This window comes from Bidens hawaiensis, unplaced genomic scaffold, assembly GCF_021521415.1.
Source record: "Bidens hawaiensis isolate Kalapana, Puna unplaced genomic scaffold, B.hawaiensis_p1.1 tig00009828_1, whole genome shotgun sequence".
Taxonomy (NCBI): Eukaryota; Viridiplantae; Streptophyta; class Magnoliopsida; order Asterales; family Asteraceae; genus Bidens; species Bidens hawaiensis.
In genome coordinates this window covers 823,947-850,397 of record NW_027491736.1, presented here as the reverse complement: position 1 = coordinate 850,397, position 26,451 = coordinate 823,947, and the positions used below count along the sequence as shown (strand labels likewise).

The window sequence follows — 26,451 nt, the reverse complement described above, 5'->3', positions numbered from 1 at the left end:
ATTATTATTAATTTCCATGCTAAGCCGAAGTACACTGTCGGTTGGAGATTCCAAGCCGATGAGCCAACATAAAGTTAGCCGGCTTGTGTGGGATCGACTAAAAGCTGTACTTATCATAGTCAAAATAACTTATCAATCTGAAATGCCCAGTATGAGATGATAAGTAGCGCCACTTATCACCTCCTCCATCTATAAAATAAACCATTTCTGCAACATTGTAGAGAGAGAAACTGAGAAGAGAGAGAACAGAGATACATATACATACATACACATATATATATATTTATATATATGCTAAGTTAAAGGTAAAATTCTCTCTGTTTTGTTTCTTGATCTTGTTAAGGTGAGTATTCTTTAAAGCTTTGTTCTTGAAGATTTTTTTTTTCTTCAAAGATCTTTAGTTGTTTAAAACTCCTATATTTTTATCTTGATCCACCCCACAAGTTTAAATTTTACTTTGTTTTTGTAATTATTAAAAAGATTAGAGCTTTTCTTTTTTATTGTTATTAAAACAGTTTTTGGGAAAAAAAAGGTTTAATTTTTGGTTAATTTGAACTTTAAAGAATAGGGTTTCCAAGGATCTGGTTTTTGGTTTGTGGGTTTTGGGAAATTTTCCTTTTTTAATTTTTTATTTTTTATACTTTATGTAAAGTCTTTGAATTTTGTGTCTAACCAAGAAATAATCAGTTAACTAACATGGGTATTATAAATATTATTATAATATAAAAATTATTGACACCATTATTTCAAAATTGTTTAGATGAAATTAGTGCTAGCTACTTTAACCTTTTAATTCACATTTTATTTGATTATTTACATGGGAATTGTTTAAAAATACATACTTTATGGGTATTTACATAGGCTTGAACAAGAATCAGGGTTTTTCTTTAACATGAAGTATTTTGAGGATGAGGTGCATAATGGGAATTGGGATGAGGTTGAGAAGTATCTTTCCGGTTTCACTAAAGTGGACGATAATTGGTATTCGATGAAGATATTTTTTGAAATTAGGAAGCAAAAGTATCTTGAAGCATTGGATAAGTAAGCCCTTTAAATTTTCAAATTAATAATTTAAATATATATTATTTGATTATTGAAATTTGTTTGATAGGCATGATAGGTCTAAAGCTGTTGAGATTCTTGTTAAAGATCTTAAAGTGTTTGCATCATTTAATGAAGACTTGTTCAAGGAGATAACTCAGTTATTAACTTTGGAGAATTTTAGGTACAATGCAAATGTTCATATTTTGTAACAATATGTAATTTGTTGTTAAACGATTCGTTTATAACGTTAATACTTTATGCCATTTTGTTTACATTTAGGGAGAATGAGTTCATTCTCCAAATATGGAGATACTAAATCGGCTCGAGCAATAATGTTGGTTGAACTCAAGAAGCTAATCGAAGCGAATCCCTTGTTTCGTGACAAGTTGCAGTTTCCAAATCTTAAGAATTCAAGATTAAGGACACTCATAAACCAAAGGTAAACGTTAAACCGTTAGCATTTGATCTGCATTTTGTTTTATACATCTTACAATGGTAGTTTATTTGTATGATTGTATAACGCAGCTTGAATTGGCAACACCAACTTTGTAAAAATCCTAGGCCAAATCCGGATATCAAAACATTATTTGTTGACCATTCGTGCGGTCAACAGAATGGGGCACATGCTCCATCGCCTGCAAACAGTCCGCTGCTTGGATCTTTACCAAAAGCTGGAGGCTTTCCTCCTTTGGGTGCACACGGGGTCTGTAATCTGTATTTTCGCATTATATTTCACCATGTTTTATTATTTTTATAAATATATTTAACTCTTGTTATTCATATATTCAGCCGTTTCAACCGACACCGGTTCCAGTGCCAGCTCCACTTGCTGGATGGATGTCTAACCCGCCAGCTGTATCGCATTCAACGGTTTCTGGTAGTGCAATTGGTCTTGGTAGTCCCTCTATTTCAGGTAATGCAAATGATTATTTAAAGTATTTTCTCATTGACCCGTTTAACACCTTTTGTTGACCAGTTGACCCGTTTGCAGCTGCTTTGAAGCATCCAAGAACTCCAACAAATCCCTCTTTGGATTATCCGTCTGCAGCAGATTCTGATCATATGAGCAAAAGAACACGGCCCGTGGGCATAACTGATGAGGTTTGCTTGATTTGACTCGATTTGATACAATTTGTTACAATATCATTTTTCTATATTAAAGTTGACTTTCTTGATGAAAACAGGTCAACCTGCCAGTTAACGTGCTACCTGTGTCATTCCCAGGGCATTCCAGTCATACTCAAGCTTTTAATCCACCTGATGATTTGCCAAAAATCGTGGCACGAACGTTAAACCAGGGCTCGTCTCCTATGAGCATGGACTTTCATCCTATTCAACAAACTTTACTCTTAGGTAAGAAATCATATGTGTGGTCTTTTTGTAACATTTTTCAAAGTTTGGATATTGACTTTTTTTTCTTTTTTTTGGTATAAATCAGTTGGAACAAATGTGGGAGATGTGGGATTATGGGAAGTTGGTTCACGTGAAAAATTGGTTCTAAAAAATTTCAAAGTTTGGAATCTTAGTGCATGTTCAATGCCTCTTCAGGTATATTAAGATATTCAATTAGATTTATGTGACACATTGACACTTATTAAAAGTTTGAATCTTTTTACATGAATGCAGGCTGCTCTAGTAAAAGATCCTGGCGTCTCGGTGAACCCGAGTAATCTGGAGTCCAGATGGCACACTGTTTGGTAAGCCAAGATAACATAACATATGATAAATAATCAAATCTTTAAATTTGTTATAATATGAACAGGAGTTGCATATTCAAGACACATTGTGCAAATATATTCATATCATGGAGCTGATGATGTGAGACAAAGTGTAGAGGTACACCTAGTGTCTTTCTAGTGAATGCTAAAATTCATATACATGTATAAAATACTAAAATGTGCAAAATGACACCTGTTTTTATTTTGTTTTGTTTGTTTGAAGATTGATGCGCATGTTGGTGGAGTAAATGATAGCATTCTCTCATCCAAACAAGCAACTTTGTGTGATAACTTGTGGAGATGACAAAACAATCAAGGTTTGTTGCTTTAAAACATCTTTTTGATCAATTTATAACCGATATTTAATTGTGATAATCAAGATTTTCTTGATTCTGATGATAGGTTTGGGATGCAACGACTGGAGTAAAAAAGTACACTTTTGAAGGCCATGAAGCACCTGTTTATTCTGTATGCCCTCACTATAAAGAGAATATTCAGGTAACTTAATCATCAATAGTTTAATCATGTAATTCAGATTTGTCTACCATAGGTTCTAAAATTTAAACTTTTTTTTTTTCAGTTTATATTTTCAACGGCTCTTGATGGAAAGATAAAAGCTTGGTTATACGATAACATGGGATCACGTGTCGATTATGAGGCACCCGGTCGTTGGTGCACAACAATGGCATACAGTGCTGATGGAACAAGGTTTGACTTTTAAAGATTTGACCTTTTTACTTTGTTTTTTGAGTTTTTGGGATTATTTCAGGCTTTTCTCATGCGGTACAAGCAAAGATGGGGAGTCACACATTGTAGAATGGAATGAAAGTGAAGGGGCGGTAAAAAGAACGTATATTGGTTTCCGTAAACGTTCTTTAGGCGTTGTACAATTTGACACAACAAAAAACCGATATTTAGCAGCTGGTGATGATTTTTGTATTAAATATTGGGATATGGATAATGTTCAGCTTTTGACAAGTGTTGATGCTGATGGAGGTCTTCCGGTAACACCTTCGTTTCATACCAAAACATATACAAACCGGTTTGATTAACACACTAATGACCAAATCTAATATTATTCTTAATTAGGCAAGCCCGCGAATCCGGTTTAACAAAGACAGTGCTCTTTTGGCTGTTTCTGCTAATGATAATGGTATCAAGATTCTTGCAAATTCTGATGGGCTTCGGTTACTTAGAACTTTTGAGAATCTTTCATTTGATGGTTCAGCTTCAAGAACTCCTGAAGCGGCAAAGGTAGTTGCTTTTAATATTATTTAGTGCAAGCTCATATTTTTCTCGATGTTTGTTATATAAATACATATCTTATCTTGTTAAATTAAATTGCAGCCTACGATAAACGTGTTAACTGCTGCAGCTGCCGGTAGTGCTGCATTAACAGAACGGGTTGCATCTGTTGGGTCCATCTCTGCAACGGTTTGACTTTGACTAGATATTCATGCTTCTTAGTGTGACTGTTGAGTGTAAATTTAGTAATTAAAGTAATGTGAATGTAGAATGGAGATGCTAGAAGCATGCCAGATGTGAAACCTAGGATTGTGGAAGAATCTAATGACAAATCAAAGATTTGGAAATTATCTGAGATTAATGAAGCTTCTCAATGTCGGTCATTGAGGCTACCTGAGAACATGAGAGTAACAAAGGTATATTTAATTTTTAATACGATTTTTTTATAGAGTGAAAATTAATGGGAGATTTGTGGAACATACAGATATCAAGATTGATATATACAAATTCAGGAAGTGCTATTTTAGCATTAGCATCGAATGCTATTCATTTTCTGTGGAAATGGCAGCGTAATGAGCGGAATGCAAGTGGAAAGGTGAATACTATTTAATGATTTGAAGGTTTTTAAGCCAAGATTTTAGTGAAGTAAATTTCAGAATGTGAGATATATACTACAGGCAACAGCTGGTGTTTCACCACAATTATGGCAGCCTTCAAGTGGGATTTTGATGACTAATGATGTGGCGGAAACTAACCCTGAAGAATCGGTTGCATGCTTTGCTTTGTCTAAAAACGATTCGTATGTTATGTCTGCATCAGGAGGAAAGATTTCTTTGTTTAATATGATGACATTCAAGGTGATATTTTCTTCTAATCTTATCATTTGACTTTTCAAGTCAAACAGACCATATGTTTTTTGTTGAGTAGACTTCTGAGGTCAAACCTCTTTGACTAACTGAGTGAAGTTACGGACAACTGCAGACAATGACAACATTCATGCCACCGCCACCTGCAGCAACATTTCTTGCTTTCCATCCTCAAGATAACAATATTATAGCAATTGGCATGGATGACTCAACGATCCAGATTTATAACGTTCGGGTCGATGAGGTATATTCTAACTTTATAAAGAAAATAAATAACCTTTATTTTAGCATGTTTTATGTTGAATTTTCGTCTCAACTATTCGATTTATATTACAAACACCATCTTGTTGTGAAGGTTAAAAGCAAGCTTAAAGGCCACTCCAAAAGAATAACCGGTCTCGCCTTTTCTCATGTGCTAAATGTTCTAGTCTCATCTGGTGCTGATGCTCAGGTTAGTAAAAATCACTAAAAATCGTTCTTTTTGAATCTTTATAAAACCCCACTTGGAATTTTTCTTTAAAGATTCTTCAAATTTACTTAAAGTAATGGAATTTATGTTAATAACTTATATCTGTGTATGAAGTTCTAAATTTCTGATAATGGGCAGTAAAGATCATGAAAATTTTGTTCTTTTTTAATCTTTATAGAGTCCCACTTGGAATTTTTCTTTAAAGATTCTTCAAATTCATGTAAAGTAATGGTTTTTTATGTCAAATACTTAGATTTGTGTATGAAGTTCTAAACTTCTGATGGATGGTTAGTAACGATCAAGAAAGATTCATTCTTTTTGAATCTTTATAGAACCAAACTTAGAATTTTTCTTTAAAGATTCTTCAAATTCATTTAGAGTAATGATTTTTATGTTAAAAACTTAGATTTGTGTATGAACTATTAAGTTTTAAACTTCCGATGAATGGCTAGTAACGATCAAGAAAGATTCATTCTTTTTGAATCTTTATAGAACCCAACTTAGAATTTTTCTTTAAAGTTTCTTCAAATTCATGTAAAGTAATGGTTTTTATATTAAAAACTTAGATTTGTATATGAAGTTCTAAACTTTGGATGGATGGTTATTAAAGATGATGAAAGATTCTTTCTTTTTTAATCTTTATAGAATCCCACTTACAATTTTCATTAAAGATTCTTCAAACTTATGTAAATTTATGATCTTTATGTTTTTATTACCTAGATTTGTGTATGGAGTTCTGATGGATGGGAAAAACAAAAGGCCCGCTATGTTCAACTCCCACCAGGGAGAACACCATCACCACAATCCGACACTCGTGTCCAGTTTCATCAAGATCAGATCCATTTTCTTCTTGTTCACGAGACTCAACTCGCCATCTATGAAACAACGAAACTCGAATGTGTTAAGCAGGTAATATTTTTATTCATGTTCTTTACAACATATGATAAAAGTGTTGATACCGTATTTGTTAATTAATCTTTATTTTTCAGTGGATTCAACGTGAAAACTCCGCCCCGATATCACATGCAACCTTTTCATGCAATAGTCAGCTCATATATGCAAGTTTCTTAGATGCAACCATCGGTGTGTTCACTGCTTCTCACCTCCGCCTTCGATGCAGGATTAACCCCTCTGCATATCTCACAAGGTAAAATAACCAAGACATAACTTTCGGTTAAAGAATTCTTGTTTTCTGATCTTTAACAAAAACTCATGTCGTGTCAGTAACCTTAACGTGCACCCGATGGTGATTGCTGCTCATCCACAAGAACCGAATCAATTTGCTGTAGGGCTTTCTGATGGAATTGTTCATGTTTTGGAGCCACTTGAATCTGATAGCAAATGGGGCGTGCCACCACCGGCTGACAATGGGTCCACAAGCACAGTACCGGCTACACTGCCACCTGCTGGTTCAGGGCCAGAACAACCCGCCCAGAAGTGATCCGGTTGGTTCCATTTGACTAAATGTGCAGTTCCAAATTAGTAGCTATGTTCCTGCTTCTAGTGCTACTTTTATTATTGCAGTTTTTTTTTTATTAAGACGATGACTTTATCTAACTTGTTATGTAAGACGACGTGAAGGGTAAAATCGTAAATGCCAATAGTCTGAAGTTATTTCTAATTCTAAGTTTTATAAAATGAAACCAAAAACTTGTTCTATTAATGATTCTGAAGTTGTGACTGCATAACAATATTCATTAAATATAGAACTAATTCGAAGTACAAGATTCATTTATCATACTCTATGCATAACACGTTCGGCACTATGCGTTCAGCAGAACCAGGATCCGCCACTGAACTTGCTCCTAAACCACCTCTGATGAACACCGACGGATTCCGATCATCATACAAAACTTGACATAATCCATCTAACCTCCCACCTTCCTGTTTCTTAAAATCAAGACTCGATGACGAAATTAAAAACCAAAAAGTAAAAGAATTTGTATATCCATTACCTTACAGAAGGAGTGGTTTTCAGAGTGAAGAGAGAAGTGAGCGAGTTTCAGTTGTCGATAAACCTCATTTAACATCGTCATCCGTTCCGCTCTTTCTTTAAACATTTCTTGTTTCATCAAGTTTGTTTCTTCTTCAAGATGTTTTAATCTTTTCTTAAGCTGCAAAACTTCATGAAACTGTTTTTTGCATTCAAGCTTCAACTTTACTTCATTTGCACACATCATTCCTGAATTCACTTCAAAATCTTAAACTGTCTTCCAAGTATTTAAAGTTTAACCGAGTCCATTGAAGTGGCGGTTGGTAAACCGCAATGATTATGGTTTCAGAAAATTGCAGAAGGTTCACATGAGTTGGCAAGGGGAATTTTTCTTTGATTCGCATGCGAGTGGCTGTCGAAACCGGCAGCCATCTAGAACGATTTTACAAAGTTTTCAGGCAAACTTTGGCTGCATTAAGAGGGACCAAAGTTTAAATTTGGAGCATAAAGACAGAAACATAGGGATGTGTATACATCAAATTCAGTTCAAAAACAAACAACATAACCAAATTGTTTCTTAGGTAAGGTGTGTTGTGTGCATGCAACCGAAAAAAAACCGAAATGGAACGGTTTTAAAAATTCATAAACTGGAGTTTCGGTTTCTGGCTCGGTTTTAGCCCACAACCGACTCAAACGGAACCGTGCACACCTCTATTCTTAGGTACGAGAAAATCGACAAACTTCTTTGAAATACAGCAGCTCATTTGATAAGATCTATTGCACTTACTTGGATTGATAAAGGTGTGAAACTTACGTTTGGACATGTTTGCTTTAGTATTAAAAGCTGACATGCAAATCACAATGGCTCCATCTTAGTTCTTAAGCTATCTCTGTCAGGCATATCATTAAACATCTTACAGGCGTCCGAAAATATTAAAACCTTGAAGCTTTACTCTCTCATTTTGATTGATAAACACTTTGTTATTGCAACGAGAAAACTGACTCAAAAAGCCTGTATTTATAGTTAGCTCTAAACAAACTTACCAACCTGACCAACTCATCAACTAGATCTTTCCATATTCACCGACTTGTGAATACAATCCAGAATTACAATCATTATGTTTGTTCACATATTTATTAAATTTGTTTTAGTTACTAGTGATACTAGCATCTACCATCAAGCTATCAAATTTTATAACCAAGAATTGACTCATGAATGCATAAAAACGCATTCATCTTCTTTGCTGATGTTCATTCATTTACGTTCGTTTGGAATATTAACAAACGGGCATAAATGACCACAAAAAATGCTCCTATCCTTAAGAAACGAACAAGAACAAGAAAACCCGCTCGTTTAGGGCATCGTATTTGTTCATTTGTCCAGTTTATGTTAAATAAATTACAAACAGGACTTGTTCATGTTCGTTTGGTTCTATCACCAGATTTGGTAAACTTGTCCTGTCTAATAAGAGCTAAATACATTGAAATAAATCAATAATCATACATGATTTATTCATCCTATGTTTTACATAATAACTAGGTAAAAGCCAAATATTATTGTAAAGGCAAAAACCTCTGGCTTATGATTTCATTATTAGCCAAATACAAAACCTCTTGCATAAGAGGAACTATGACAAATTGACATCAACAACCTCAGCCTCAGCCATCAGCCTCTGGCATTATGTCACCAAAAAAACACTCAAACTTAACCTTAATCAATCTTAATCTTAAGCACGTACACTTAAAAACCAATCCTCTTCAACGTACCGAAGCCGACACCACAGATTGTTGTTGATTATGGTTATATAACCCGCTCACCCCGCTCGCAAACCGTTGCTTATTTCGTCTTCTTTTTGTCACCATCACAAACCCTTCACCGTCTCCGTTTTTATTGTTTTCGGGCTCGTTTCTTTCTTGTTGTCTTCGTTTCCGTACAGAATCTTTACAATCGCACTGTCGTTTGCAACTGCTTCGGTTGGCACGTCAACATACTCGGCCCTTTTCTCGTTGCCCGAACCCGTATCGGGCTTGGGCCGGGTCTCAGAGTTATCATGGACCGACTTCACAATAAAACTGAGTAAAATCTGTCTCGCGAGTTCCGCCTTCTCGGCATCTGAGCTCGTTTTTCTTAACCCATCATCTTCAGTTTTCCCACTTGTTGCACCTTCCGAACCTTGCCAAGCCCGTTTCGGCACGAACTCGGGTGCGTGTGGGTTCATGATTCTCGGGCTGTTACCGAACCCACTACCGGGTATTTGATACTTCAAGAACCCGTTTTTCATCCGAAACGATTGGGTCATCCGGTAGTATAAAGGTGATCTGGGCCCGCATGGGACACGGGCTGCAATTGGCGGAAACCCGACTGGCTCAGCTAACATGCCCTGACTCGCTATAACATCATACACGTTTGTGGCCAAAGGTTGACTCGGGCTAAACGGTTGAGCTGAAGCTGAAAGTTTGCTTTCAGATTTGTTAATTCTAGATTCTGAATCTTCAACTTCTTGTGATGTTACTGATTTTGATGCACTCTCGTGAACTATATCGACTTCTTTTATAACTTCATCCTCGGGTATTTTGTCATCTGCATCAACTTCTTCAATCTTGACTTCCTCTAATTCAACATTAGAACCATTGACTTCATTTTTAACCTTATTTTCCTCTTCAGCTTCCTCTACCTTTTCAAGTAACGGTTTTAATATTGTGCCCGGTGGGGCCAATGCAACTGCTTTATATGACACAGATTTTGAAGCCATGGAATTAAGAGTTGCAGAAGTTGGGGAAACCCTGGGAGAGATTCTAGAAACTGAAGTCTTCATGTGAACCTTAGTCAACTCATCACCACCGGTCAAACTTGACTTCGAATGCTTTGACGGAGTCAACTCAGTCGAATTCGGTCTTGATGTTGTTACTTTCTGGCCTTTATTAGTTTTTTCAGAACCGTTAATGTGTAGTCGGGCCAGCTCGGGTCGCCTTCGGTTAAACTTTTTGGGACCACCGGTTCCTGACCGTACCTTTGGGTTAGCTTCCTGCCATCCCTCATCCGATATTGTTTCTTGAATTTCTTCTGTGACTATTTTTTCGTGTTTAGTGGTGTTATGACTATTATACCCCTTCACCACCTTTTGGACAACCACTTCTTGTACATCCTCCTGAATGGGAGATTCTGATTTTGTTGTGGTGGTTTCAACGGTATCATGAATCGTTATGTCATCGTTCTGTGGATTGTTTGGTAGTTCATGAGACTTTTCACCAACTGGTGATGCCTAGAAGGTCAAATTAAACTTAAGCGCTTAAAATGTATCAGTTTATTTATTACTCATTACGATATTATATTGAACTACCTTTGCACGGCGTTTCCTCTGTGAATCTCCTCCCTTGGAGTCCTGATCTGGACTTATGAAATCAAGAAGATCTGATACGCTGCAAGAATGAAGTTTAAATATGTTGGTCTATAATTTTATATAATTTGACAGCTGATGTAGAGTAAATTAGATATATCATATAGACGTATATTCATATACCATATTAATACCTAAGGTGACCCTTGCTGGCAATAGATGCATCTGGTTTTGGAGTTCCATTTCTTGTCGCCTCTTGTTGTTCTAAAGCTTTTGATTCAAAATATTCAAGCCATGCAGCAGCATCCTGTGTTTAACGGGAATATAAGTCTTGATCGTGTATATATTAAAGTAAAATACATAACTAATGTCGGGTATTTCATCGTATTTTCCTCACCTGAGTACGAAGGTCCTCTAATCCTAATTTTGCTTGAAGAATTTGTAATGTAGTTTGCTCATGTTGCACACTCAGTGAATAAGCTTCCATCAGTGATAAAGCTATAGCTATTGCATGGTAACTAGCAGCAGTCTGTAATATTATAAGTCAATGTATTTAGTCAAACGCATTGCTGGTTGGTGTGTGTGTGTGTGTGAGAGAGAGAGAGAGAGGGGGGGGGGGGAGAGACCTGTATATGATCGGCTCCTAGTAATCTTTGGTTACATTTTAAGGCTTCGTGAAGGTATCTGAGGGCAACATGGACATTTCCCATCCCCTCTTCCATCATAGCCACGTTAATATATGTTGCAGCCGTGTTAGGGTGAGAGAGTCCACATGTGAAATACAAAAGGTACAGAGCACGGTTCACATATCTGTTAAGTAATAAAATAAAACAAAATATAAGTGGAAAGTTAAAACCTTTTTAATCGAGAAAATATGACTTCTACAGTTTTACTTGAGTGCCAGTTCAATGTGCTGGAGACGATAGTAGAAAACCGAAAGATCCCCATAACTTTTCATTGTGTCGGGATGGTCAAGCCCGAGTTCTCTCTCGTTTATATCCAAAGCCCGTTGTTGATAAATGGTTGCCTGTTTAAAAGGTATATATTGAACAAAATCATTAAAAATTACATAGATTTTATAATCTCTTAATTTCATGAGCGCCATCAAAGAACAAATGTGTCACCTGATTAAAGTCACCAGTGTGGTAAAGAACTACGGCAAGAAGACTATACGCACTAGCAGTGGTTCGGTGATAAGGACCGCATACAGCTATCATCTTTGCAAGTGCCTTTAATATAATACGCACATGTGTTAACAAATTCTGTTTTTTCTTAATAAATGAAACTTTTTAATTTCTTTTCATGAGACAAATGTTACCTTGGTTCCATAGTTAACTGCATCTTCTAATTTTCCCTTATCCAGAGCAATCTTGGATGACTCCAGTAGTGTCCTCCCATCAGCAGATGAACACATTACATGCTGTTACATATATATAAACATTAGTACAATACTAAGGTTTTTTTTGTGTGTGTGTGTGTGTGCGTGTGAGAGAGAGAGAGAGAGAGAGAGATCTACCTTGCATACTGGAACCATGCTGATAATATCAGAAATCCTAAACGGATTTGGACTATCCATATCAAAGTCTCTTGCAACCAATTCTAATCCAATCTGGATGATGAGGCGGAAGTTATGAGCATTTAAATTTTAACGAAGGCGAAAACAAATAGAAATGATGTAAAAAACGGTACCTTGTGACACAATCCTCTGAGAATAGATAACTTCCTTAAGTGTAGGTATTCATCTTTTATCTTCCAGTCATATCTTTTAGCTAAAAAAGATTGTATCCATTGTAACTTAAGACTTTGATCTTCAACAAATTCTTGAGTTTTATTGTCTGTTGTCCAGGCCCCAAACAAGAAATTTAAGGTTGAGACGATTGTTGCCGACAGCTCAGCAAAGTTTTCAACAGAAGCAATAACAGCTTCAAGTATATGTTTAAAGGCACGTGTGACCATTTCATGAATACATAAAGATCGTATATGTGGAAGTTTCTCAGCAAGCTCAACCTAATTAGTCAAAATACATAAAAGGTCATATAGTTATTATTTAAAAATCAACAATGAAACACTATCTTAAAAACTAAAAAGTAAAGCCTACTCACCACACGTCCCAATGAGCGCATTTGCAAGCCTCTTAAATGCATGAAATCAGTGAGTGTGCGTCCATCAACAGGAGAAAGTTCAAGTGAGGCAAAGTCTGTTACCTAAAAAAAGACCAAATTTCTTAGTATGTCGAAATTACGGTAATGCCCTTATGACTAAAACTCATTCTTTACACGAATAGTACCAGTTTAGGCAATGCAACTTCATCATAATAACTGTGTGCCATCTCAATAAGCTCGTCTTTTGACTGTTACAGAAAAGAATAATTAGCCTTTCTAATCATTGTAAACAAGTAAACTACATGTTTGTTAACTTTTTATAGAAGAGATTAATCAACCTTCAAGTGAAGATCAGTTCCACTTTCTTTTAACCGTAAGAAGGCTTCTTCTGAAATCAGTTTCTTCAACTCGGAGTCATCGCTTGACTCTTGGCTGTCTGGTTCGCCCGCGGTGTTTTCTTGACCTAAATTGCTTTCTTCTGTATCATCTGAGCAGGCAACAACACTTTGCTTCTTCTCTCGCTTTTTCAGCATTTTAAATTGTTTACCTAACCCTTTAACCACCGTTTCAGCTTTACTTTCATTTGGTTTTTCTGTGTTATCTTCTTGCTTTTGCAAATGCTGAACCCAACAAGAGCCCAATTCCCATCTAACAGGCTTCGCAGAATCTGTTGACTTTTCCAGGTTGGTCAAACTTTCTTTTATTACTCGTCTAACCAGACTCCTTAAAGATTCAAAATTGCCCTGATCAGATTCTGATAATTCCACGTCTCTCACGTTTGGAAGTAGAGCTCTCAAGCTGTAACCGTTACAAAATATAACGAATTTAGAAAAACAGAATAAAAGTTTTGAATATGATGAACTTATTTATTACAGGTGCATACCTATTAATGTTAAGGGCATTGGCTCCACCTTCAGGTTGATCATCAATCACAATATCTTGCGACATGAACTTTGACTTTTTGATGTCACCAACAATCTTTACGGTTGCTGTATATCCACAATGTCTTACAAATACTGTACTCATTGAGCTAGTGTCCTGCAAAGTTGACTGCATTTATTTAGATTTTTCTTTTAATCTTCTTACAGCAAAAGTCAATTGAATCAGATGGACCAATGCATACTTACATGGACAACTGCACTCTCATCCGCTGTTACTCCTTTAAGCAAATTCCTTAAAGCAATTTCCTCAGAAGACATGCTAGGCGATCCAATCCCAATAACCTTAACTTCTGATTTTGAGCTTGCATCAGCTGCATCTCGCCTCACAGTAACAAGCAAGTCCCCCACGCGTTCCTCACACACGATCAATCCAGGATGACTGCTGGAAGTTGCAACAGAATCTTTGACTTTGCGTATGGTTGCAACAGCTTTAAAGATTGAGACATCAACAAACAAACTATGAAGCAAGAACGCCTTTCTGTCACGAACAACCCTTTCTTCCTCAGTTTTGCAAGGAAGGCTGGCCAATATTGCAAACTCTGTGGCCCATGCTCTACGGTCATGTTGACCATTTCGCCCTTGGCCTCCACCATTCCCGCCCCAGTTCTCATCTTCTGTTGGAAGTGGCTGGAAGTTTGATCCCGAGTCTAAAATGGTTGGTGGAACTAGCCAAGTGTTTGCCCGAAAACCGTATGGAAGATTACCAAACTGATATATCATAATGCAAGTTTCTCACTAGTCATTACACTATTATGGCATCAACAAGTATTCCAGTATAATGTTTATCAAGCATATAAGTTACCTTATTATGTTCTACATAGGCTTTCATCAATGACGCATACGCCTGCATAAATACGACTTTACAGTTAATATTTATTCTTCTTCTGCTGATTTCATTAACAAGTACTTTTTGAAAGGAATCAGATAAGGAAATAATATACTGACATTTGCAAAAGCTTGGCTAAGCTGTTGAAGAAGATCCACTAGGGAATGGCTTTGCAAAAACTGCTTTCCCAAGGTGTAAAAGCCCTTTGTGGATGCAACTACTTGAAACACCTTCCCATTGCATATTTTAATCTGCAAATTCAGAAGATATCATCATCTGTCAAACTACTTTGAATATTAATATGAAAAACTAAACCTAATGCTTGAGTCATGATCGCAAGTTATCTGCTACCTGTAAATGAACCGAACGAACACGAACAAGGGCACGATCGTGTTCGTTCATTTAAGTTCAAACGAACACGAAAACGAACAATTAATCAAGCAAATATTTGTGTTCAGGCTCGTTCGTTTAAAAAACGAACATGTTCGCGTTCGTTTTTAGCTTTCAATGAACACGAACAGTTAATCGAACAAATATTAGTGTCCATGTCCGCTCGCTTAAAAACGAACATGTTCGTGTTCGCTTTATAACTTTCAACAAACACGAACAGTTAATCGAACAAATATTAGTGTCCATATCCGTTCACTTAAAAATGAACGTGTTCGTGCTTGTTTTTTTAACTTTCGACACAGTTAATCAAACAAACATTAGTGTTCATGAGCGCTCGTCTAAAAAACAAGCATGTTTGTGTTCGCTTTTTAACTTTCAACAAACACAAACAGTTGATCGAACAAATATTAGTGTCCATGCCCGTTCACTTAAAAACGAACATGTTCGTGCTTGTTTTTAAACTTTCGACGAGCACGAACAGTTAATCGAACAAGCATTAGTGTTCATGTCCGTTCGCCTAGAAAACGAACATGTTTGTGTTCGTTTTTTAACTTTCAACGAACACGAACAGTTAATCGAACAAATATTACCTTCATGTTCGCTCGTTTAAAAAATGAACATGTTCATGTTCGTTCGTTAAAAATCTAAATCTAAACTAACAGTTCACAAACATAAACGAACATATTATGAACAAACGTAAACAAACACAAACGAACAAATATAAAAGTACATATTATAATAAATAATATACAAATAGCATTTAATTAATTTCTATTAATAATTAAACGAACCGTAAATAAACGAACATAAATGAACTATCATAAACAAATAGTTCACAAACATAAACAAAAACCAAAAACATAAACAAACACAAACAAACAAATATAAAGTACATATATTAATATTATAATATATAAACGGACATAAATAATTTCTATTAATATTTAAACGGACATAAATAAACAAACATAAATGAAGTATCATAATTAAACGAACTTCTAGCCGAACTAACCTGCATTTCGAAGTAATCACCTTCCTGCGCATCCTGCCGATCAACTCGTTTCAACTCTAATAACCGAAACACAACAACTCAAATCAATTAAACATTTATATTTATTATAACCTAAACATTTATTTATATACGGCTTACGTAATATAGGCGGAGATAAATTCGAACACGAGAAGAACTCGTGAAAATCGGATAGTTTCGGAACCGGTTGAATAGCTGCCATATCGAGATTCTCCGGTTCAGCCGGAGTCGTTATCTCCGGTTCAGACGAACCGCCGTTTTCAACGGTTTCTGGACCGTCAGATGGAGGACTGACCGGTCTAGCATTTTGAGATCGTGATTTTTTGGACCGTGATTCTCCGGCGGGTTTAGGCTTTGTGAACCGGGTTGTGCTGGCTATAACGTCTAACAGCCTCCGCACGTGCGACACCACGTGTGATTCATCGGTGTAGTCCTCTGCGAAAAAGTAAAGTCAGTGGCAGTTTTGTAAACAATGAAAAACTTAAATCTTTAAAAAATTAAACTGGAATAAAAACTAACGATTTGATTTTGTGTTTTGTAACTGATGGACTTGCGGTTTCGGTTTGGTTTTGGTTGTGATAAAAGCCGTAAAAACCTAGAATTGAACAGAGGTTATAGATTTTCATTTATTATTTATTATTTTTTACTTTTAAGTAGTTTCTAAAATTTAATAAATATCTCTAATGTTTTAGCTTAAATGTATGTTAATCAATTATTATATATATATATATAGGGGTGGGTTATAATAAAAATAGATAGTTTTCTAGGAAAAGTAAGAATAGATTTAAGCCTTTACATCTAGAATCTAGTGGTTGAGATTAATAGTTTCCAAAATAACAAATAGTTTCCTATGATCTAGGATTTAGGCTACGTAGTTCTCTTAATATGCTAACATGGTTTCTTAACTTTAAATTTCATATCATTCCTACTCTTTCTATAAAACTATGTATTTTTATTTTAACCATTTTCTATATATATATATATATATACATTAATTATGGATTGGCAGTTTACTGTTAGTGTGCTAGCCCCACAACTCTTACTGTATTCTGTCAACCATCTAATGCGTGCGTTTTCTCCCATGTAGTCACTCCCCTCTTAAGTTATTAATTAACAAAACGTTTTAGGCCTAAATTCATTATTTTAAGTCAAAGTTTTTTTCCTAAAGTTTTCAAACTCAAATAACAAAATTTAAAAAAAAAAAACGAATCCATACCAAAATCGAGCAGTTTTCAAAATTTAAGAATCTAAAGTATTGATTTTTAGTTTAGTTTTAGCTTAAAAAAACATATTCATACTTATGTTGAAATTTCACTTCTTAAATCACTTTCTATAAATAGAAGTTAAACAAGTGAAATAAAATATGCATGTAAAATACAGCGCCCCTACTCAATAATTTTCATGTACAGTAAAGATAATAAATGGTAACATGTTTGCCAGTTTTTGTATGTTCCTATTGATTAATAATTCATAAATATAAAATACATTTAATAATCAATTAACTTATTTTAAATTCATAAAAAAAAATGTTCTAAAATGAATATTGTGGAGGTATAATTTGGGCCACAGAAGGATATTGCAAAAAGATGCTACTCATCCACCTACACAAAAGGACAAGTATACTTTTATGGAAATCATGATTAAAAATAAATTGAATTTTAGTACTCTTTTTACTTTAAAAACATTAGCTACTTATTAACCACGTTTTCTTTTTTTAATTTCAAGTCTTCATTAGACTACAATTCAATAATTTTTTAAAATATATTTTAATCCAAGTATGCAACTTGCATGATTTCAAGCTATAACTTACCAATATTTTCCAAGTATTATATTGTTTTTACAGCCATGTGTTTTGAAAAACTCAAAAATATATCAGATTTACTATTTTAGTACATAATCTTATTTTTTTATTCATCCCAGCTGCCAACATTTTTATCAAGGTTTTAAGTAAATAATTAATTTAATTGATTAATAATTTAAAGTTATATATTTCATTGAAAAAGATGCCATAGAGTACGGCATTGGCATACATGATAATATTGCCATCTTGACATCTTGCACTTGGGAACTTCGTTAAGAGTAGAACACAACAAATGATAATAGTTAAAAATAAATAAATAGCATTAAGTACATAATTGTGTTTAACGTTTTCTGTTTTAATAATTTAAAAATTGTTTAAAAATGAATCCTCAATTTCTTCGGTTAAATAAACTTTTATAACATGTTTAAAAAAATGTTTTAAACAAAAAAAGAATAAATAATAATGATATTGTAACGATTATTAGTACGCAAATACGATAGCAACAGTTTTCACCCGAGTATTTATACACAAACACGATTTAAATGTTATTGGATAAATTATAGTTTGTAGTTTTGTGAAATATTGGTGGAAAAAACAGCCTACCTTCAACCATCTTCATCAAAATTGGCTTCAAAGTAACCAAATCCAATTTGTCATTCAATTTTGCTCCTTTAACCTATTCAATTCCAACCATTTTCAATAATAGTTTCACAACACTATATTCCTTGTTTCCTAATTAACTATAGAAGAAATAATATTGCAAATTGATAATCAAACCTCATGGGAGAGTGAGTAGTTTGTAAGATGGCAAGTATCGACATGAACAGCTAATAATTTCTTAACGTCGAGTATTTTATCGGTCGAAACGCCCTGCATTTTCGTTGCAAACTAAGTTAAATTCAAACTGTTCGCTTACTTGACTCTCTGTCGTAATCGGATCATTTTGTGAAATTATCGGAATATCAAACTATGATTCATAAATCATTAATAAACATTAATAAACTAATACCTTGAGTATAACTTGACTTTCATAAGGAGTAATAATTGTTATGTCAAGTACACTAGGAACAACTGCAAAGATATAAAGAACAAAACATGTTATGTCTTTTTTTTTTTTTTTTTTTGACAAGTATACGGTTTCGGAGAAGATAAGGAAAGTAGGAAACTAAGGAAAACCATGAAACGATACCTTTTTCTTCTTTCTTCTTCTTGTCAGATTTGGTTTTGTTGCCTTTGCCTTTGCTAGACCTTGGAGCCATGGATTAATTATTGTGGGATATTATTAATGGAGGATAGAAGAAGGCATTTGAGGAAGAAGTAAGTGAAGAATAGGTTGAAGTGTGAGGGAGGATATATAAGGAGAAGATAGGAGGAGGATAAGAGTGTGATGGGAGCTTAGCCTATTTGTGATTTTTGTGGATTTTTGAAAATTTCCAGGCCTCTCCTTTGCTACTCTCTCTCCATCTCTCCAAGATACATGTGATGATGGATGGCCTTTTATACGAGCCTAATAATTATTTAATATTTTCATAACCCGAACCGGTTAGCTTAACGGGAATGATCGTTTTACCGGTTTACTGGTCAAACTGATTTAACTTATTTTGAAATTCGTTTAACTTATATATAACTATATTAAAAGCATAGTATAGAAATACTTAATTTGGAAATTTAATATTGACTTGCAATATTGAAAATACTGTGAAATTCTGAAATAATTAAAAAGTGGAGTCTTGAGAAGGGGTGAGTGATAACCGATGAAATCGAACCGCAATTAACCGAAAGACGAATTAATTAGAAACCAGCCATCGGTTAATTGAAACTAACCAAATTGAACCATTCATACTTTCATATATTTCTAACTTTTATACCTTTACTTAATGTATTTATGCATCTATTTAATGTATTTCTAGGTAAAAATTTTAGCCTATATACGATTTTGGTTATTAATTGAAATTAACCAAACCGAAAACCAAAAAATTAACCAGATAAGTCGAACCGTTTAATGGAAAACTGATTGGTTAATTTGATTGAGACTAATTACCAAACCGAACTGAATCAAACCATGCATGCCCCTATCTTAAGTATTAAATGAGATTCTGGATAAGAACTAAAAGTATATAATAATATGAAGTTGGGTCTTTTTTTCTAACGGGCAACACACGGGTGACCCAATGGCAAAAGGCCACCTTCAACTGGTCCAACCCGGTTGTACATAGCCCTTAAGCGTCTCCAAGTTATCATTAGTTTTGGGAAAACCCACTCGTTCGAAGGCCCACTAGTGGTAAAATCTGGGCGCCCTTATGATCGAACTAGAGATCACAATGATCCTGGTCTTCCTACATTGAGCCACCTATACCCTCCCAAAATGTTATCTATGGAGATCAAACATGCTCTCTATTAAAAAATCCATGTTTCTTACCACTACATCACACCGGACAGAAGTTAGAAGTTTGGTCTAACCAGTTTGATTGGTAACTGGCCCCAACCGGACCAGTATTGAACTTCAAATTTGATAAACCATTTATTGTTAACTTGCTTTCATATTTAATTGTTTGTCGATTGATGTAATTTACAAAAGTCCATAATGCAACATACTTTCATAATTGCACAATTAATACATCATAATTTTGTTGTTTCGGCATGCTATGGTAAGTAGGAAAAACAAAAGTAGCTTACACAAGGTGTAGAAAAAAATAAAATAGCATTAAAACTTGACGTCATGTATTCATTAATAGAAACAAAATAATTTTAATTATTAAGGGAAATAATATTTGCATATTCGTGGCGAGTCTTTCTAGGGTTTTTTTTATTGTATTACCTTTAATAGAAAACTTAATATGGAAGGCCATCAAATTTTATCTCTCTCTTTTTTTTAACTGTTTGGCACAATCCCAAATACTTGAGTGAGTCTTTTTAAAGCGTGATGTAAGTCGCTCATACTGATTTTGACTCTGACGCTTCATGTCTATTTCATTCAGGAACACCATCAAAGAGAAAACCCGTAACTATGGAAAAACCCTCATTGAATCAGATTTCGAACCTGAGACCATAAGATCCCAAATATTAACCATCACTCTCATGTCATTAAATTAGAAGGCCAATTGTTTTTTTTTAACGCATATTAAAGTTAAAATAAGTTTTGTTAAAACGGTAACACACAGTCTTTAGTTTTACACCACCTAAAATACATATTATATATCTATTAATTAGGAAGTTGGGGGTATACTCGCATTTGAGTACTGTACTACTGCTATTGTCATTCTTGCATAAGTTACAAGTCTTATAATGCATAAAAATGTTCACACGTGTCATATGATCTTTTTCTATAGTATTTATCTCTAACCTCTCTTTGTTCCCTTCTCTTACTAGCACGTCTCTGTCTTCACTCCTTTTCCGGCAAGTCTACCTCTGCCGTGGATATGTGATATATGTAGCGAGAGAAACAGATATTGTCGTTAGCCTGTCGTTGCCGGCGGTTTCAGCCGACCTTGGCGGCGGCGGCTTTGAATCTGTGTGAGAACGTGATCGTTGGCCTGTCGTTACCGGCGGCTCCGGTCGTCTGTGGCAGCGTGGTCTTTGAGTTGGTTGATTTCCTTCTATGGCGGATGAATCGGCTAATCCGGCCATTGCATGTTGAGCGGCCTCTTTTGTGTTTGTGATTTTGACTTTCAAATGTTCGGTTTGACTCGATGATTCAACGTCGATCGTTACTGGTTAGGCTTTGTTGCATTCATCTTTTTTCGATCGATCCTTTCACGTTCACCGAACCCTAATCGACGAAATCCAAACCTATAATCGGCGAGAAAGGACGATTAAAAGTTTTTGTTGTGGGTAGATGATTCAGAATGAACCTTGATATGCGAAATCCAACTATAATAATCGTCAGGAAAGGCCGGTTTAATGTCGTGGGTGGGCGATTTCAGGCTATTTGACTAACAATCGAGTTTAAACTTGGCTTGGCATATATATACCTAGGATGGCAATTGCCAATTGGTACTCCATTTGCAACCTATCTATGTTTGTATACCCGTTTTTCTATGATGGTCTTAAAATGGATCTGAGCCTTAAACGTAATTTTAGCATCTGTTAAATAACAACATTATTGCATTCCAAAAGTCGTAAAAGTTTAATTTTTTTAGTTTTTTTTCTCCTTTTTAGGTTTTTAATTTATTTTCGATATTTACATTTCTTAATCTGTCTTCCGTCCTTTGATGGTTGTTTGATGAGAGTTTTATGATAATAAATGTTTGTTGATAGCAAAGTTTGTAGACTTTGAAATTAGTTAAATATGCATCAATATAAACCATATGAAACCTCTAATAAAATTTGGTAACTAATTTCAATCAGCTACAGCCTACAGAAAAAGCTTCTTTTTTTTTTGTATGTGTGTCATAGAGAGCTACTTTTATTGGATCTGAAAACTTGCTCAAATAAGAGTATCAACTAAAGATGAGTAGTTATTGCATAAATGGTCTAACAAATAGTGGCGTTATCGAAAAATACATTATGGGCTGGGGTGTGGTATTTTGGGATATGCAATGAGCTGATAACACGTACCAATAACGTAATTGCATGGCGTGTAACACGTACCAGTAATCATAATTGCATGCCCGCGCCGCGAAGCGCGGGTAAACCAGCTAGTAAATATTTGAAATGAGATTTAAACACTCTCATCACTTGGCTAAAAGGATCACTAATACCATTAGATAACTCCTCATCAAATTGATCTATACTCTCACTCTTTGTTTTCACTTACGACCACTCAAAGGGAAAATGAACACTTATCTTTTTTAAACTATAAATTTGCTCTCTAACATGTAAATAATTTGTCACTTGGTTATTAAAAGTACAGCTAATATATTCAAACAAAAAAAACCTTCAAGCATTTATGCAATATCTTTAAAGAAAACCTTATAGTTTGGATTGGTCTTTACCACCATCAACCGTAGGTCGTGCCAACAACCAATGATTCTCATCACTATAGATTGAATTATACCTTTCTCAACCAGCAACTAGATGAGTGTTTTCTATCTCTATGTCTGTTTCGGCAATGTTGAATATGTACGCATTAGAAGTAAGGTCACGTCTTTTTATGATGGTGGTGAGGGTGGTTATCGCGATGAAAATGGTGGAAAGGGTTAATGCCACGACATATCTATATTCCAAAATTTTATTTCATCATTTTTTAAAATATAATGTTTCAATAGTATGTGTCGATCTTATTTGTAAGCATGTGGAAAAAGATATGGAGATACTAACATGGTTGCAAACCCTAAAGTGTGATTTCATGTCTCATGGTTACAAAAGCGATAATAAGTTGTGTAATTACTTGAAATATCAAATTCAAAAGATAACCCGCTTAATATATTACACCAACAACGGGTTCATCTGATGCATATATCAGTCGATCCATACATTATAACTGAGGCTTGTTTTGATCTTTAAACCTCACGTTGTGATGAATTTCTCAAAAAACACCATTGATTAAAACATTGTTAGCTAACACCAGTACGTACGTAGTGTATTTAAACGCAATTCAAACGAGATTTAAAACCCAACCCAAAGTGGAGTGATTCTTTGTAAATGTTACTCTACATAAGTAACACGTGTCACTTTGATGATAACTTGCAATTTATCTAGGCTGAGTGGCTTTAAGTCCTCCACCCACCCCTTCTCCTCCGACGAATAAGCGACTTCTCTTTCCTCCCAAATGGATAACAGGACTTTCTTCTGACATGACCCCTCATATTCGTTCCTTTCGAATCATACAAACCGTCTTCCACGATCAACAGTCCGTGCACATCAAAAATTATATATTCAATAGATGATGATGATTCTTTTAAACTCCTCATCTTCTCCTAGTCCTATATAAAAAAGTTAATTGAATTAGATGTTTAAACTTGTCTTAATCTTTGTTATGTTATAGAGCCCCCCTTACTTGTTCACATCACTATGCCAACTTGTTTTAAGAAATCAAACAAGGCCAAGGGGAGTCAAAAGCTATTTTATTTACTACATATTTGTTAATATGGTATACAACATGTATAATATTATAAAAGAATCATGTTCGATTAGAATCTATTTTAACCTTGACGGCCATTTCATTAGAATCTACAATTTGTCTTTTCCTATAAACTAGTTTTCTATCGGTAAAACTCATACGATGGTAAAACCCAAGCGTTGAGCCGGTAAGTCGACGCGCATTCAGTCGGTTTTGGAGACGTGCGTTATTGTACCAGAATTAAAACATAAAAATATATAAAAATTTAGGTGGACCAATGTGGTGGCGTTGGTCGGTAAAATAGAGTGCTGGTAAAGCCCGACTATTGTCAATCCCAGGGAGTTGAGGCGGTGAGTCTATGGGAATTCGGTCGGTTTCCATCATGTTTGTTATGATACCAGAACTAAAAAAAATTGGTGTTCGGTCATTTTCTGTTACATTCGTTACGGTGACTAAACTAAAATAACAAAAACAAAATTATTGGACCGGTTTGGTGCCGCCTAGCGGCCCGATAGGGCACTTCGACACTAAACTTCTTATTTGTTATATAGTAATAATTAGTCAAATTAACATATAAAAAGACAAACATATGAACAAATAAAATATCAGAAAGGGCATTTATTCGATCAGTTAAACTCGGGTTGTTGTTAAAAACCGAACGTTGTAGGTCTCGGGCTTTGTGGCGGTGAGTCGGCGCGAATTTGGACAATTTCGTTTGTGTTCCTTATGGTACAATATTAGCGATATTGGTAAAATCCAAGCGTGAAAACTTAGAAAGTAAATTCGTCAAATTAACATATAAAAAATAAATTTAAAACGACGTTTTTCGATAGGTAAAGCCCAGGCGTTGGTAAAACCAAGCGGGTTGTCATTCCTAGGCGTGGCAGCGTGAGTCGGCAATCCTAGGCGTTCGTAAAACTCAAGCGTTGTCAGTCACGGGCGTCACGGCGGCGAGTCAACACGAATTCGATTTGTTTTGGTTATGTTCACTATGGTGCCGAAAGCAAAACAAAAGGGTCGGTAAAATCCGAACGTTGTCGATCCCGGGCGTCGAATCGGTAAAACCTGAGCGTTGGTAAAACTCGAGCGTTGTCGTTCCGGGCATTGTGGCAATAAGTCGACGCGAATTTGGCCGGTCTTGGTTACGCGCTTGACAGTACCGGAACTAAAACATTAGGGTTAATAAACCCAAGCATTGCAGATCCTGGGCATTGCGGTGGTGAGTCGACGCAAATTCGGTCGAAGGTTACTTTCTGTCACACCCCGCCAAGACGGAAACGTGGGTGCATGACGTCATGTATTCGTAAGCATATGATTATCGCAAACATAATTAAATTAGGATACCATAGATTTTTAAAGTGGTTTTACAAACCAGGTTTTTACAAAAGACATTATACACAAGGATAGGGCTTTTCCCAAAACAGATCCTACACAACACTTCGGTTAATACAACGAAAATCATTTTCAAAAGTGGTATCCTAATGATGCATGTGGTCCCCAAGATTGATGATACCTAATCTTCAGTTAATTCCCTGAAAGAAACATACATTTTAAAAGTCAACACTAGGTTGGTGAGTTCACAGGTTTAAGACTTAATAAATAAATCAATCCGTTATAAACCTTGTTTTTATAAATGTATAAACATATATGATAACAGTTGAAACAAATACGTTAATCCTCCGTAAGTTTACAAGAAATACGAATTAATATAGGATCCATGAGCCTATAACCAAACCACGACTTATATCCTTTTGCCCTGTTCAAATCTCACAGATGGAATATACGCACCCTGTTTCGATGCAATATCGGAGGTTAGAACGACTAACTTAAAATGGGGGGAAATGTCAACGTCAATAGTACTATTCGTATATTCCTGTGGCTAACCCCGTTAGCTAATTGTTATAGTATGCAAGCAAGGGACTTATAGCACTACATAGTTCAACTCATGTTCGCATAAGGATTGGTGTTTTGTTTCTAATTATCGTATATAAAAGCAGTTGTGTATGTTTTCCACCCCGGAGTTATAAAACAATAAAACGGTAAAACAGTAAAAGGGGTTAGTGAAACTCACCTCGTGAGCTCAGATTCGGTTGGCTGATAATTCGTTTAAGCCCGATTCCCGTAGTCTTTTCGCGTCCTAATCGCATAAGGTTAATTAGTTACAGTTATCGACTCGCAAGTCGGTTTATGCTAGTCGCTTTCACCCAACTAGCCGTTTCGTTTATTATAATTGTTCGGTTGTTTTCCCCAACCAAACGTTTCGTTCATTATATATGTGCTGGTTGCTTTCCCCAACCGAGCGTTTCATTTAATTTTAGACGACCGTTGGTAATAATTTTTTACATTTTTTTTAAAATAAATATTTATATAACTATATTAAAATAATAATTTACTATATTCGTTCACGTTTATTCTTGTCAGCTTTTAATTTAGCTGTCGCTTTGTCTAACGGTTTCGCTCGGTCATGCATTAAATAAATATACATTATATATATGTATATATTAGATACATTTAAGTTACGAATGATAAAAATATAATATGATTATATTTCTTTATATGATTTCAAGCCGACGTTGCTTACCGGTTCGATCGTTTATTCGAAATACTTATTATTTTCCCATTTATTCGTTTTTCGGTTGATAAATATAAAATATATTGTTTGTTGGTTTAAATATCAACTTTTATATGGTCTTCATTTTTAATCATATTTAAGCCTTATATCATAACATAAGTGTATATTTAACATA

At 35.1% G+C, this 26,451-nt stretch overlaps 2 pseudogenes across 2 annotated transcripts; one reads left to right on the top strand and one right to left on the bottom strand.

The window, feature by feature from the left end:
* Positions 1–844: 844 nt before the first annotated feature.
* Positions 845–6,783, top strand: LOC143533706 (protein TOPLESS-like; annotated as a pseudogene). The gene is made up of 24 exons (XR_013135405.1): positions 845–1,041; positions 1,112–1,249; positions 1,334–1,483; positions 1,570–1,747; positions 1,834–1,939; positions 2,021–2,145; positions 2,229–2,397; positions 2,483–2,592; positions 2,671–2,741; positions 2,807–2,880; positions 2,986–3,079; positions 3,165–3,260; positions 3,343–3,470; positions 3,532–3,766; positions 3,852–4,016; positions 4,110–4,196; positions 4,277–4,423; positions 4,492–4,602; positions 4,685–4,864; positions 4,989–5,117; positions 5,229–5,324; positions 6,063–6,251; positions 6,332–6,489; positions 6,567–6,783. The product of XR_013135405.1 is annotated as a protein TOPLESS-like (transcript).
* A 2,242-nt stretch (positions 6,784–9,025) lies between these two features.
* Positions 9,026–19,014, bottom strand: LOC143533683 (protein REDUCED CHLOROPLAST COVERAGE 3-like; annotated as a pseudogene). Its single transcript, XR_013135402.1, has 23 exons — positions 18,893–19,014; positions 18,713–18,774; positions 18,481–18,573; positions 18,307–18,379; positions 16,023–16,337; positions 15,885–15,940; positions 14,602–14,733; positions 14,459–14,500; positions 13,843–14,364; positions 13,599–13,753; positions 13,054–13,513; positions 12,901–12,963; positions 12,716–12,817; positions 12,303–12,620; positions 12,130–12,222; positions 11,932–12,033; positions 11,738–11,842; positions 11,507–11,640; positions 11,240–11,423; positions 11,011–11,142; positions 10,808–10,920; positions 10,617–10,695; positions 9,026–10,538 (listed from the first exon to the last, which is right to left on the bottom strand). The product of XR_013135402.1 is annotated as a protein REDUCED CHLOROPLAST COVERAGE 3-like (transcript).
* Positions 19,015–26,451: the final 7,437 nt, after the last annotated feature.